Source organism: Lemur catta, chromosome 18 (genome assembly GCF_020740605.2).
Source record: "Lemur catta isolate mLemCat1 chromosome 18, mLemCat1.pri, whole genome shotgun sequence".
Lineage (NCBI taxonomy): Eukaryota > Metazoa > Chordata > Mammalia > Primates > Lemuridae > Lemur > Lemur catta.
In genome coordinates this window covers 37,557,381-37,572,206 of record NC_059145.1, presented here as the reverse complement: position 1 = coordinate 37,572,206, position 14,826 = coordinate 37,557,381, and the positions used below count along the sequence as shown (strand labels likewise).

General features: G+C 39.8%; 1 protein-coding gene across 4 annotated transcripts in view; it reads left to right on the top strand.

Annotated features, from left to right (window-relative positions):
* RAD54L2 (RAD54 like 2) overlaps positions 1–14,826 on the top strand; it is a 73,925-nt gene that overhangs the window by 29,558 nt on the left and 29,541 nt on the right. The window contains exon 1 of one of the 4 annotated variants that reach the window (XM_045530107.1): positions 2,767–2,850. The exons of the other annotated variants lie outside the window; for them this stretch is intronic. The gene's annotated coding sequence lies outside the window, so the exon portion shown is untranslated. Of the gene's footprint in view, positions 1–2,766; positions 2,851–14,826 lie in introns of those variants that run through there. 4 annotated transcript variants of the gene reach the window in all.

Here is a 14,826-nt window from a genome sequence, read left to right as displayed (position 1 = left end):
GCCCAAGAAGCCTTAAGCAAGCTATGGTTGGGTTACAGTTTGGTTTTATACATTTCAGGGAGACAGGGGTTACAGATAAAGTCATAAATCAGTACGTGGGAGGCATACATTGGTTTGGCCTGAAAAGGTAGGCCATCTCAAAGCAGGGGGGCTTACAGGTTATAGGTGGGTTTAAAGATTTCTTTGGCTTGTAATTGGTTAAAGACATGAAGCTTTGTCTAAAGGCTTGGAATGTTTTAACATAGGAGCTGTTTATCAGAGATAAGCCACCAGACATATATTTGTTGTATAAATTGAGGACCTGTAGTTTTGTCTTGCATACCCTTAGGCCTGTTAATGGGTTACAAAGGATGTCCCCAAGAAGGGAGAGGGGCATGATAAGGCATGTCTGACCTCTTTCCTCCTGGCAGGCAATTTAGTTTTAGGATATTCCTTTGGCCGTGAGGGGGTTCATTTAGTCAGCTGGTGGGGGGTGAGCCTTAAAATTATATTTTAGTTCACAGAGGTTTATAACTTTAGTGGGTGTGTCCAAGTCCTCTCTCAAATAAAGAATCAGAATGAGCTGTTGATGTTTCTCTTTGCAGTGGCATGACCATAGCTTACTGTAACCTCAAACTCCATGGCTCAAATGATTTTCCTGCCTCAGCCTCCAAGTTGTTGGGATTAAAAGCACAGTGGGCCCACCCAGCTGCCCATTCCTTCTTAAAATGTGCAATACTTATGCCCTTCTGATTTCCTATGTCTCTCTTTTTTTTTGGAGACAGTCTTACTCTGTCGCCCTGGCTAGAGTGCACTGAATCCTTAAACTCCTGGGCTCAAGTGACCCTCCTGCCTCAGTCTCCCAAGTAGCTGGGACTACAGGCGTGTGTCACTACAGACATGTGCCACAATGCCCAGCTAATTTTTCTATTTTTTGTAGAGAGGGGGTCTCGCTCTTGCTCAGGCTGCTCTCAAACTCCTGAGCTCAAGCAATCCACCCACCTCAGCCTCCCAGAGTGCTAGGATTACAGATGTGAGCCACCTAGCTAGCCCTTGTTTCCTCTCTTGTCATAGCCAACCACACATGGGGCCCTAGAAAAGAGGTGTGTGTTGGAAAGATTTGTATACTATTCTGTACTTCTGCCACCATTCAAAATGGATTTCTGGGAGGAAGAATGGGTATGACTACGAACAATAATGTGGAGCCTTAGCCCTGATGAAGGGCCACAATTCCCTGAGGCAGCGAACAAGCTTGTTCTCTTTGTTCTTTAAAAATCTCCACTTTTGGACACAGGTTCCTTTTCTCCCTCTAAGTCTCAGCTCCCAGGCTCAGTGGAGATGCTAGGAGATTGCCTTCTGGGCCACCTTAAGAGAGGCTGCCAATTGGTGCCCTCAAGAAAGTCAGGAAACCCAGTGTGGATTGACATGGCCCTTGTACCAGCTCCAGCCCTGACACTTCTTTCTAGTTATATAACATGGAGTAACTGCAGCATCCGGAACCATTTTGTTCCTGTAGTGCTTAATGGCAGGTGGAAGAAGTTCTGGCCCTTTAGTGATTCTGAAGTTTCCAGGAATAATATGCTTAAGTCTTTAATTCTATTTTTGTTTCTCCCATGTTTGGATCACTCATACTTCAGGAAGTAAGCAAGAAAACATTGTATCATCTCTGTGTTTCTATTCAGATTCCTAGCCCATTCCTTTTCTTTTTTTCTTTTTAACAGAACATGAAATGGAAATAGCCCATTGCTTTTAAAAAAATCTTTACTGGAGAGATGAGAGACCCTTGGAGGTTAAATTGTAAAGGAAGCTCTTGAGTGGCCAAACTATTACCACTTGAGTCCTTTGGCAGAGCCTGGAGGAAGGGCTCTGTACCCCGCTACCCTGCCAAGCTAGCCTTGGGTGGGTCAGCAGGGGCCATGGATCATCTGTTGTTCTTGAATGAGCTGCAGCCATTTCCAGATGGAAGGCAGATCTCTTTGTATTCTGATTCCTGGGCAGTGGCATTTCCAGGAATGTGTGGTGATGGCTAAGTGTGAGGTTGCTTCTGGAATTCTGGGGGATGGAAGGAATGGGGGAAATCAAACTAAATGTGATTCAGCATTCATGTTTGGCATAGGACTTCAGTTAAGGAAAGACAAAATTAGTGGATCTTTTCTCATAGCTGATGGAATAATGAAGTTGGATGATTGAAGAAAGTGGGGGAATACTTCAAGAATGAGCTCAGATTTCTTAAGCAGTGATGTCAGTTTTGGATATTTGAGATAACAATGTTTTTCATGTTTGTAAGTGTTCTTTATTATAATATATTCTGGATATAGTAATCCTTTGTTATTGTAAGTAACATCTAGTCTGTGGCTTATCTTTTAATTTTGATCATGATATTCTTTGTCATAAAAAAGAAACCTGTAATTTTATTGCAGTCAGTTTAAGCAGTCTTTTCTGTTATTTAATGATTATTTGTTTAATGAGTGAAAAAGTAAGAGGACATAGGAAAGACATACTTTAAAGATGAGAATATGGTTTTCATCAATTTTTCAGATACAATGCGGATTTTACAAATTTTGACTTTGTGAAATTCTTCTAGATACTACCCTGTAAGATTTTAATACAGCCACGTACTTTATGCGTTTTTATAACTCTTTATATATTATTCAGAAATTAAACTAGAATCCTTCAACTTATCAGACTTAGTCTCCTCTTTCTACCTCCTCAGAAGTTCCCACATTGTGGCTGATTGCTGAGAACACCGTCATTCTTGCCTGTGGTTGCAGAGGTTGCAGAGGTGACCAAGAATCTTCATCATGATGCTGAGCAGAGTCAAAATTAAATGTATCTGCAGCATAGGCCTAGAATTTCAGATGGGTTGAAAAGGTGTGTGGTTGTGTTTATGAATGATTATTTATTTACAGTTTTTAGCCTTGATTTTACTAAAGCAGTGACTCTCAGCTGGGAGTGATTTTGCCCTTAAGGGAACATTTTTGGCAATGTCTGGAGACATTTTTGGTTGTCATCATCAGCAAGATGTGCCTGGAATTTAATATTGGGAAGGGGCTACTGGAATCTAGTGGATAGAGGCCAGGATGCTGCTAAAAATCCTACAGTGCACAGGATAGCTTCTCACATCAAAGCATTATCCAGACCAAAGTAGTAGTGCTGAGGTTGGGAAACCTTGTGTAGCTTTGGTATCTTTTAAAAGTGATTTGCAGTTGTTCTCCTCCCTTGTGAGAGCTAAGTGGGAAGCCTTACTATTTCTTTTCTTCATATCTTAGGTTGTTTCTTGAATGGTCAGAATGGTATTTGTCCCCTTGCTCATAGATCTCGTTTTTATTTATTTATTTTTTTTGAGACAGAGTGTCACTCTGTTGCCCAGGCTAGAGTGCTGTGGCATCAGCCTAGCTCACAGCAACCTCCAACTCCTGGGCTCAAGCAATCCTTCTGCCTCAGCCTCCCAAGTAGCTGGGACTACAGGCATGCGCCACCATGCCCGGCTAATTTTTTCTATATGTTTTTAGTTGTCCAACTAGTTTCTTTCTATTTTTAGTAGAGATAGGGTCTCGGTCTTGCTCAGGCTGGTCTCGAACTCCTTAGCTCAAACGATCCACCCACCTCGACCTCCCAGAGTGCTAGGATTATAGGCGTGAGCCACTGCACCCGACTGATCTCATTTTTAAAGATAAATTTAATTTAGAATCCCCCAATGCTCTTTAGTATTAATGCTATGAAGATATTTGTTTCTTTTTCTCTTCCTAGGGAGTAACTATGATGAGGACTTTTGTTTTTTCCTCAAACTGGCTTCCATGACTATTTTGAAGGTGAATCACATTTTGGTTTGCACAAATTTTTAACTTATTTAGACCTATTGGCAAATATATTTACGTTCTGTGACATAAAGAGTTAAGGAAAGCTTGATCCACAGAGAACATCAATGTGTGATGGCACACATGTTAAACAAACATATTGAACATGATCTAATATACGTCAATGGATTTTTTATTCATATACATATGCATATACATATGCATGACCATGCCTGGCTAATTTTTAAAATTTTTTGTAGATATGGGGTCTTGCTATGTTGGCTAGGCTGATAGTCATACATATTTTACTCTAGTGGAAATTTTTTTAAAAAACCAACGTCATTTAAAAAATTATTATTTATTGAGTATGTGTTATGTGGCAGGCACTTTTGTTAGCATTACAGATACAGTGGTGAATGAAATAGAATCCCTGCTGAAAGGAGCTATATTCTAGAAGGGGAAACAGATGATGAGTGTTCAGTCAAGTTAAAATAACTTCAAATCTTGATAAGAACTGTGTAGACAATGGCTGGGCACCATGGCTCATGCCTGTAATCCTAGCACTTTGGCAGGCTGAGGCAAGGTGGAAGGATTGCTTGAGGTCAGGAGTTCAGTACTGATCTGAGCAAGAGCAAGACCCTGACTCTACAAAAATAGAAAACAGTTAGCCAGGCACAGTGGCACATACCTGTAGTCGCAGCTACTCAGGAGGCTGGAGCAGGAGAATCACTTGAGCCCAGGAATTTGAGGTTGCCGTGAGCTATGATGACGCCACTGCACTCTGGCCAGGGTGACAGAAAGAGACTGTCCTAAAAAAAAAAAAGAACTATGTAGGCAGTAAAGTAACAGTACTAGGGATGAAGGGCCTGTTTTATTCAGAGTAGTCAGGAAGGCCTCTGAAGAGGAAGCAATGGTATTTGTCTGCTCAAAGAATCCGCTTTTAGTTTTGTTTTTGCTCTTAAAGTGTTTCTTTTCTCTATTTCATTAATATGTCCTTATCTTGTTTTCTTCCTACTACTTTCATTAGGTTTAATTTCCTGTTTTTCTCTAATTTTTTTTCTTTAAAATTTTTTTTATTGATACATAATAGACACATATTTTTGAGGTGCATGGGATAATTAATATATTCATATAATTTGTAAATATCAAATCAGTATAATTGGGATATCCACTCCCTTAAGTATTTGTTTTTTTCTTTATGATAGAAACATTCAAATTATTCTCTTCTATATATTTTGAAATATACAATAGATTATTTTAAACTGTTGTCACTCTACTGATCTATCAAACACTAGATCTTAATTATTCTATCATATTGGATATTTGTACCCATTAATCAACCTCTCTTCATCTTTCCCTCTTCCCTACCCTTCCCAGCTTCTGGTATCTCTAATCTCTCGAGAAGAAAATTTATATCATTGATTTTCACCCTTTATTTTTTTTAACATGTTCATTTAAGGCTATGAATTTCTCTCTAAGCATAAATTTAGCAATATCACAAGTTTGTAAAAACTCAGCTTTGTTGTATAATTTAAATACAGTAAAATTCACATATTTTACATGGATATGTCACTTGACTGTTGTCCTGCGGTCCCCAACCCCTGGCCATGGACCAGTACTGGTCAGTAGCCTATTAGGGACTGGGCCACAGAGCTCCTCCCCCACCCCCCTGGGGGGAAAAGTGGTCCCTGGTGCCAAAAAGATTGGGGATGACCGGTATACCACGTATTTGCTATCCTAATCAAGATAAAGAAAATATCCCAAAAGTTTCTGGGAACTTTGTAATCCCTTTAAAGTCATTTTTTCAGGCAACCACTGAACTGATGTCTGTCATTATAGATTACTTTTGCCTGTTCTAGAATTTCATAAATGAAATTATGCACTGCATATTCTTTTGCATATAGTATTGCTGTATCTTCCTTGTATATTGATCCCTTCATCATTGTGAAACATCCCTTTTTATTACTAGTAAAGCTTTTTACCCTAAAGTCAACTTTACCTGAAATTATTAATAGTATGGATATACTAGCTTTTGGTTAGTATTTCTTAGTGCTTATACTTTTACTTCTAACTTTTTGTATTAAGTTGTGTTGCTTGCTAGCATCATAGTTGGGTTTTGGGCTTTTTAATTCAGTTAACCATTGTAGTCTTTTAATTGGAATATTTAATTATTTATATTTAATATAATTATTGATATAGTTGTGTTAAAATTTGTCCATCTTACTCTGTTTTCCATCTAATCCTTGTTCCTTTTCTTGCCCTTTTTTGGATTAATCAAGTTGATTTTTTTGAAAAAAAAGATTCAGTTTTCTCCCTACTGGCTTGTTATTTATATATGTTTAGTGGTTATCCTGGATTGTAGTATGTATCATTGCCTAACATAAGTTATTGTTTTTATTATTTCCCCACCTGTATTAGGACCATAGAATACTTTAATGCCATTTACCTTTTTTCTACCTTTTGTTATCTTATGCATTTTAATTCTACATATATTTTAAATGCCGCAAAACATTGTTATTTTCATATAGTCAGTATTCATTTGTGTTTTCTACACATATATTCTTTTTGCTCTTTTTTTTTTTTTTTTAAGATTTTTTTTGTTGTTGTTGAGACAGAGTGTCTCTCTGTTGCCCGGGCTGGAGTGAGTGCCGTGGCATCAGCCTAGCTCACAGCAACCTCAAACTCCTGGGCTCAAGCAATCCTATGGCCTCAGCCTCCCAATTAGCTGGGACTGCAGGCATGTGCCACCATGCCCAGCTAATTTTTCTATATATATTTTTAGTTAGCCAGATACTTTCTTTCTGTTTTTTTTTAGTAGAGATGGGGGTCTTGCTCTTGCTCAGGCTGGTTTCCAACTCCTGACCTCGAGCGATCCACCTGCCTCGGCCTCCCAGAGTGCTGGTTTTTTTGTTCTTCATTCCTTTCCTCATTTATGTTTTCAGTCTGTCTAAGGGACTGCCTTCAGTATTACTTTAATAATTAGTATTACTGTAAATTTCCTGGCAACAAATTCAATTCTTTGTTTTTGTTTGTCTGAAAATGTATTTATTTTTACTTGATTTTTGAAGGATATATTAGCTGGTACAAAATTCTAGGTTGCTGATTTTATTTTCTTTCTTTCCTTTTTTTTTTGAGACAGAGTCTCGCTGTGTTGCCTGGGCTAGGCATCAGCCTAGCTCACAGCAACCTCCAACTCCTGGGCTCAAGCAGTCCTCCTGTCTCAGCACAAGTAGTTGGGACTACAGGTGCGTGCCATCACGCCTGGCTAATTTTTTCTGTTTTTAGTAGAGACAGGGTCTCACTCTTTCTCAGGGCTGGTCTCCAACTCCTCCTGCCTTGGCCTCCCAAAGTGTTATGATTACAGGCATGAGCCACTGCACCAGGCCTATTTTCTTTCAATGCTAGAAAATATCCACTCTCTTCTACCATCCTTCATGTCTCAAAAGTCCATTGTCATTTTTATTGTTGCTATATGAAGGTAATGTGCTCTCCCCAACCCATAACTACTTTTAAGATTTTTCTCTTTGTTATTGGTTTTCAACAGTTTTGTTATAGTCTCCCTAGTGATAGTTTTCTTTTTATTTACTTACCTGGTATTCACAGATTTTGTTAATTCCAGATATTATATATTTTGTTTCTAGAATTTCCATTTTATTTTATTTTATATATTCTAATTTAGTAACATCTTTTTTCTCCATTTCTTTCTTGTTTCTTGCACATTTTATTAGAGTTTTGTTTTTGTTTTGAGTATCTGGATCACTTGTGCTTGTGGTTCTGTTGTCTGTTTTTCCCTCTTAGTTTTTGATCACTTGGTGTTGTCTCTTGGCACACCTGGTAATGTCTCATTGAATGCTTTATATTATATATAAAAAATTATAGAGACTATGGACTGTATCTTTAGTGGATGATATCATTAGAGAGGGTTTCTCTTTCCTCTTCTAGACAAATAGAGTGGGACTAATCCAGTGGACAGAGCTGAATAGAGGTTGGATTTTAGTTTGTAAGTCTTTGTCTACTTCTGGTACACCCCTGCTCCTAGGGTGTAGCCATCCAAGAGGTTCTGACTGACATCCTAGGTATTCAGTGAGCCCATCTGCTCTACTGGGTCCTGAATTCTAGTTCTTGTCTCCTCTGCACCTTGAGATTATAGAAATACCTGCTCTGCTTTTCAGTGGCTTTCTGTTTGCCTCCTTAGCTTCCCATCTTAGGTTTAGGATAAAGCAAATGACTTGAACAGAAAATGTACTGAGTTTTTGGCTCAGTTCTATCTTTCCTTTCTCAGCAAGATCTTGTTTCCTCTTGTCTCCAATTTTTGTCTTTTTAGCCCCATGAAACTGTCAAAATCTCTTCTAGTTTCTTTGCCTCTTAGTAAGATTTCTCTGTTTGGGTGGTTTAGACTCTTACCTTCTTGCCCCAGCACCCAGACTTGGCAAAAGGAGAAAGAAGTGACTACAGAATGTTGGCACAACTCTTCTTGATTTCCCCTTCTCTGGAATCTTGTCCCTTCAACTCTGATTGTCCCAACGTCTTTTCAGTGCCTTCAAAAGGTGTTTTGTTTTGTTTTTTTAATTTGAAAATGAATTTTTAGTTCTTGGTACAAGCATCCTTTTGTTTTAAGGTATACCATTTTAGCTGGAAGCAGAAGCACTTAGCCAGCTTTTAAAAAAATATGTGTTTTTATTGAGATGTAATTCATATACCATAAAATCCACCATTTCAAGGTGTCCAATTCAGTGATTTTAGTATATTCACAAGATTGTACATCTATCACCACTGTCTAATTCCAGAACGTTTTCATCACCCCCAAAAGAAACTCTATTACTCATAAGCAATCACTCCTATTACTCCCTTCCCCCAGCCCCTGACAACCACTAGTCTACTGTTATGGGCATTTTGTATACATAGAGTCATACAATGTGTTGCCTTTTGTGTCTGGCATCTTTCTCTTAGCATAATGACTGAGCCAACTTCTTTTTTGTGTGTGATAAAATATACATAACATAAAATTAACATTTTAACCTTTTTTTTTTTAAACAAAAAACAGGATCTTGCTCTGTTTCCCAGGCTGGAATGCAGTGGCACAAGCATTAGCTCAGTGCAACTTCTGGGCTCAAGTGATCCTCCTGCCTCAGCTTCCTGAATAGCTGGACTAGAGGCATGTGCCACCACACCTGGCTAATTTTTTTATTATTTTATAGAGACAGAGTCTCGCTATGTTGCCCAGGCTGGTCTCAAGTGATTCTCCTGCCTCAGTCTCTCAAAATGCTGGGATTATGGGTATGAACTGCTGCATCTGGCCTCAAAGAAATATTTATATGTAACCAAGTAGCCAAAAGAAGAACAGAAAATGGTATGCATGCACTGATTACCAGTATAAAATATGCAAATATATATTAACAAATGTGGAAAAATTGAAATCTAAGTGCTCGTTTAATTTTATTTTCTGCTAAAACTTTTTTTTTAATTTAAAAAGATTTTTTTTAATTTCAGCATATTATGGGGGTACAAAAGTTTAGGTTACGTATATTGCCCTTGCTCCCCCTCCCCCCTCTGCTAAAACTTTTAAATGAAAACAATGTGAATTTTTTACTATGGAAAATTTCAAACATGATCAAAAATAGAAACAATGGTAAAATGAACTCTGTTCCCATTACTCTGTTTAATAGTTGTGAATACAGAGCCAGTCTGGTTTCATCTGTTCCCCCAAACATTGTATTATTTGGAAGCTGATCCTTATCACGGTAACATTTTATCTATAAATACTTCAGAGTGTATTTACTGTATTCTCTAAAATATAAAGTTTTAAAAAAGAAGGCAACAGGCCAGGTGTGGTGACATACCTGTAGTTCTAGCTACCCGGGAGGCAGTGGTTGGAAGATGGCTTGAGACCAGGGGTTTGAGTCCAGCCTGGGCAACATAGCAAGATGCCATCTCTTAAAAACAATATCAACAAAATGCAATACCATTATCACACTTTAATTTTTAAAGAACTGTAGTTATAGCAACTATTCATGCAATCTTCAATTATCTTAAAAATTATTTCTACCATTAATTTATTTAAATCCCCATAAGGCCCACTTTTAGTTGGTCTGTCTTTTAAATCTCTTTAAATGTATAAGCTTTCCCTCCCTCTTCTTCATTTTCTTTTTTTCCTTGCAATTTACTTCTAGAAGAAAAGGATTCACTTGTGTAGTTTGGCACTCTAGATTTTGCTGATTGCATTCCTGTGATCTTAGTTAACATAGTCCTTGGCCTCTGTGTTTCTGTAAACTGGGAGTGAAATCTTAAGGTGTACTCACCTTCCAGTGCAGAGTTTTGGGCACACATACATTGTAGGTTGTGGCGTATATATCCTATTGCATCACATCAGGAGAAACATGGTGAGACTTGGAGTCCACTGATCTTTTTTACACAGGAGGAGAAAGAAGAGATGGAACAGCTGAAGAAAGGGCCCTGGAAGTGTTTATACCGTATGCCCTCATTGAGTAAAATGTAGGAGTTTTTCTTTCAAAACTACTTGTTTGCCTAGTCAAATTTGTGGTGGTGGTGTTCATAACTCATTCCCAAGAAGCTTATGTAAGTGTTCCATAGTGTTTATATAGCTCTGGCAATTACTGCTCACAGCTGGCTCATGTGAAGGAGAAAGTTCAGAGGTATTTGTACCTGGGTCTGATTGTGTGATCCTGAATTAGGGCAATATTGTCATTGACTTTTAATCCATGCAGATACTTATTTGCATTTTTTTTTTTTTGAGACAGTCTTGGTCTGTTGCCCCAGCTAGAGTCGGTAGCGTCATCCTAGCTCACTGCAACCTCAAATTCCTAGGCTCAAGGACTTCTCCTGCCTCAGCCACCCAAGCAGCTGAGACTACAGGCATGTGCTACTGCACCCTGCTAATATTTCCTATTTTTAGTAGAGATGAGGGTCTTTTGCTCAGGTTGGTCTTAAACTCCTGACCTCAAGTGATCTTCCTGCCTTGGCTTCCCAGAGTGCTAGGATTACAGGCGTGAGCCACAGCATTTGGCCTACGTTTGTTGTCTGTCAAAAGCACATATCTCTCTGCCTCATTGTTGAATTTTTTCTCAGTAGCTGTTGGTAGGTTATATTCTAGAATTTTAGGCTGGACTATTTTTTGAAAGTTAAATTATTTTACCTAGGCTGTGAATTTGTAATATTCAATATTCAGAAGGTATAAAAGAGCATATAGTGAAAAGTTAAATTTTAACTTAGGGAAAATTTCATTATAGTATTTCTGAAATAACAGTTTTATTATTAAGAATAGTTTATTAAAGATATAGCATATATTGTAACATTATATAAAAACCAGAAAATTCATAATCTTCATGAAGTAGCAAAGAAGCACTTGAAAAACACCGATTTATGTGACAGTGAACTTAAATATTAGCACATCTACAAACTTTAACATGCAAAAGGTAACTGTTGAACCTAGAAGCTGAGGATTCATTCAAAGAATGCTGGGTGTTAAGGAGCTGGCTTACACCTGTATCATCTGTATAAAGGACATGGGGAAAACTGTGTCTGAAGTAAATGTGCATGAGAATTATGTATACTGTGTCTGATTGTTTTTAACTTGCTACTGCACTTGTCCACATTCAATCCATGCCAGATAGGAGTTCACAGCCAGGACTCATAACTTGGAATGAATGTTTGATAGTGAATCTGGTCTGTGATATTGAAAGGTCAGCAGGTTGTGTTCTTTCTACTCCTAGGAACAACTCACTCTGTGAGGCAGAAGCCACAACAAGGAAATACAAAAGTTGGCCAAAAAATTCCCACTCCACAACAAATCAATGTCAAGCCCCTTGGCCTGATATTCAAAACATACCCTCTATACTCTAATTCTGTCGTGTCTGCCTACTCTCTAACCTTGCCTCCAACTGTTCCTCCAAGTGGTTGCTCAATAAATTTGCTTGTGAAATAGAAACAAAACAAAACAAAACAGACCAGGAGAGCATCAAAGGTCATTGTTAGAACCAGGCCAGAGGGCTCAGCAAAACACTAAGTTGAAGTGTGCCATCCCAGCTCCCAAGTGTAGTTGGTATGTAGGCCAAGCTGCAGTGTTGGTAGAAGTGGTCATTTAGCATTGGATATCCCCTTTTGGGGAGTTTGCTGTCCAGCCAGGTGTTTGGTTTGGGAGGAAGAATTTGATGGCCTCCCCTTTTAGGAGGGAAGAATTCAGGGCTGTGAGTTAGATGGAAGGTGACAGCAGTATTATATGAAAATGCTATGAAGAAAACAGTAAGACAACTGAGAAATCACTCAACTCCACCACCCACCCACCACCACACACACACGCACGCACGCACGCACAAAGAAAATGCTTTGGAAGTATTAGCTTTTTGGAGGGGTTGGGGGATGTGGATGGCCGCAGCTAGTTAGATTTGGAGCTCTACTTTGAAGCTTCTGTTTTAGCTTTCGTATCTGGCTGGATGCACAAGCAATGGTATCTTGTTTCCTCAGCAGATAGAACATGTTCACGAGCCCAGGCTCCAAGTGCATTCCTAATGCTTCTTGCTACCTTGGGCTCTGCTTTCTTTGGGAGGCCTTTGTAAAAGGCCTACTGTGGATCCAGTGGCAATGGAGAAGAGAGTGTGGTGTTTTAACCTCTTACTCATGTTAATGGTATAGCAGTGTCCCATCATGAGCGTTTCTTGTCTGATACCTTCCTTGGCCATTTCCCCCTTGCTTTTCAAGCAAAAGCTATCTACCTGAAACCTTCAGTGGCCTTTCAGTGTGAGGACCAAGGAAGGTGCTGCCAGTGCTGCTGTAGGAGAGTGAACCACCCTGGGCCATCCACATGTGAATGGTTATGTGCACGCATCTATCCCCCCACTTTTACAATAACCGCATTAGCCTCCCCTCTCCACCCAAACACTAGGGCAGTGGAAAGTAGAATGCTAGGAAGAAGAGGCCTTGGGGGATAGTCTTCCTCAGGACAGGGGTTGACTTCTATACCAGCATCCAGAGACAGATCTTAGATTTTCACCTAAGTCTGCTTGGACAAGGAGCTCCTGGAAAGAGGGAAGTGGTTGTTGAGTTGGTAAGCTGCTGCTGCTTTGCTTACTTCATTTTAGCCAGTATTGAACTACATATGCTTTCCCAACCATTCTATCTTGTTTAAGGCTCTGTGGCTTTTGGCTATGCTCCTGTATCCACCTAGAATATTCTTTCTTTCCTCCTTTATTAGCTGGTGCCTCCCCATTCTGTTAGACCAAACCCAGGTCTCATTTTTCCCAAGGAAGCACCTCTATGCCCATCCCAAGGTAAGGCCAGTTTAGGTGTCTTTCCCCTAAGCGGTAGTGTTCTTAGGCATGCACCCTACTGCATATGTGTTTCCCATGTGGTCCATTGCACTGTGCCTTGGCACAGGGCCTGATATGTAGTGGATGCTCAAATGAGTGTTAGGCTAAACTGAAAGCAGGGAGCAGGAGAGGCAACAGTGGCTAGTTTGTGGTAGTCTCATGTGGAGAGGTTTAAAATGAAAGTGTAGTCTATAACCTTATGGGGTGTGTGTGTGTGTGTGTGTGTGTGTGCGTGTGTGTGCGCGCACACGTGTGTGTATGTATGTAAGAAACAGTCATTTTCTGACAACAAAGTGAAGTTTGCACATGTCATTTCTACTTCCCTCTTTGCTTTGTAATTTCTGAACTTTGATGAGGATATATAATTGAGGTTTGAGTTCTCCACCCAAAGAAATATTGCCACCCAGAGCTTTGTGTTCCCCTAGACCATTCATTGTGGTTGGGAGTATGGAGTTCCATGGAATTAGGCAGACCAGTGTTTGAGGAATAATATCTTCCACGAGAGAGCTATTGAATCCTTATTTTACAGATGTGAGAACTATGGCTCAGAGAAGTTGGGTCGATCAACATAGACTACAGGATTCAGAGCCAGGACTGTTTAACTGCAAAGCTCATGCTCCTAGGCAGTTCTTTTAAATTTTTAGGGGTTAAGTGTCTCATATTTAGAAGGAAGGGAGCAAAACTTACCTAGTAGAGTTATTAGAAGAGAGAAAAGAGATGATACAAAAAACTAAAACCATACTTTGTACCTCGAATAGTAGAAGTGAATAGTAGAATTCTATGCTGTTCTAGAATGTGGCATCAATATGAAAGGGATCATAAGGAACCTGGAATGGTAATATGGTGAGGAAGAGGCTACACTCAGCTACAGAAGGTGAGCAGTAACAGAATGTCTCAGATACTCCTGATTCTCTGATTCAGCCACTGCCTGGTAAGACAGCCCATTTGTTATTTGTTAGTGGTGGCTCAGTGCACAGAATGATGATCTATGGTACATCTTTCTTTCAGCTTAGGGACATCAGCTTACTGGTTTACTCATCAAGACTTAATGATGGGCCGGGGGTGGTGGCTCACGCCTGTAATCCTAGCACTCTGGGAGGCCGAGGCAGGTGGATCTCTCGAGGTCAGGAGTTCGAGACCAGCCTGAGCAAGAGTGAGACCCCGTCTCTACTAAAATTAGAAAGAAATTATCTGGCCAACTAAAAATATATATACAAAAAATTAGCCCGGCATGATGGCACGTGTCTGTAGTCCCAGCTACTCGGGAGGCTGAGGCAGTAGGATTGCTTAAGCCCAGGAGTTTGAGGTTGCTGTGAGCTAGGCTAACACCATGGCACTCACTCTAGCCCGGGCAACAGAGCGAGACTCTGTCTCAAAAAAAAAAAAAAAAAAAGACTTAATGATGGCATGTGACTCTTCCATACCCCAGCTGATTCTACTCTACCAAGGTGAATTCTGTGCGGGTGAGGTGGCTCATGCCTATAACCCTAGCACTCTGGGAGGCCGAGGTGGGTGGATCGTTTGAGCTCAGGAGTTTAAGACCAGCCTGAGCAAGAGCAAGACCCCTTCTCTGCTAAAAATAGGAAGAAATTATATGGACAACTAAAAGTATATACAGAAAAAATTAGCCAGGCATGGTGGCACATGCCTGTAGTCCCAGCTACTCGAGAGGCTGAGACAGGAGGATTGCTTGAGCCCAGGAGTTTGAGGTTGCTGTGAGCTAGGCT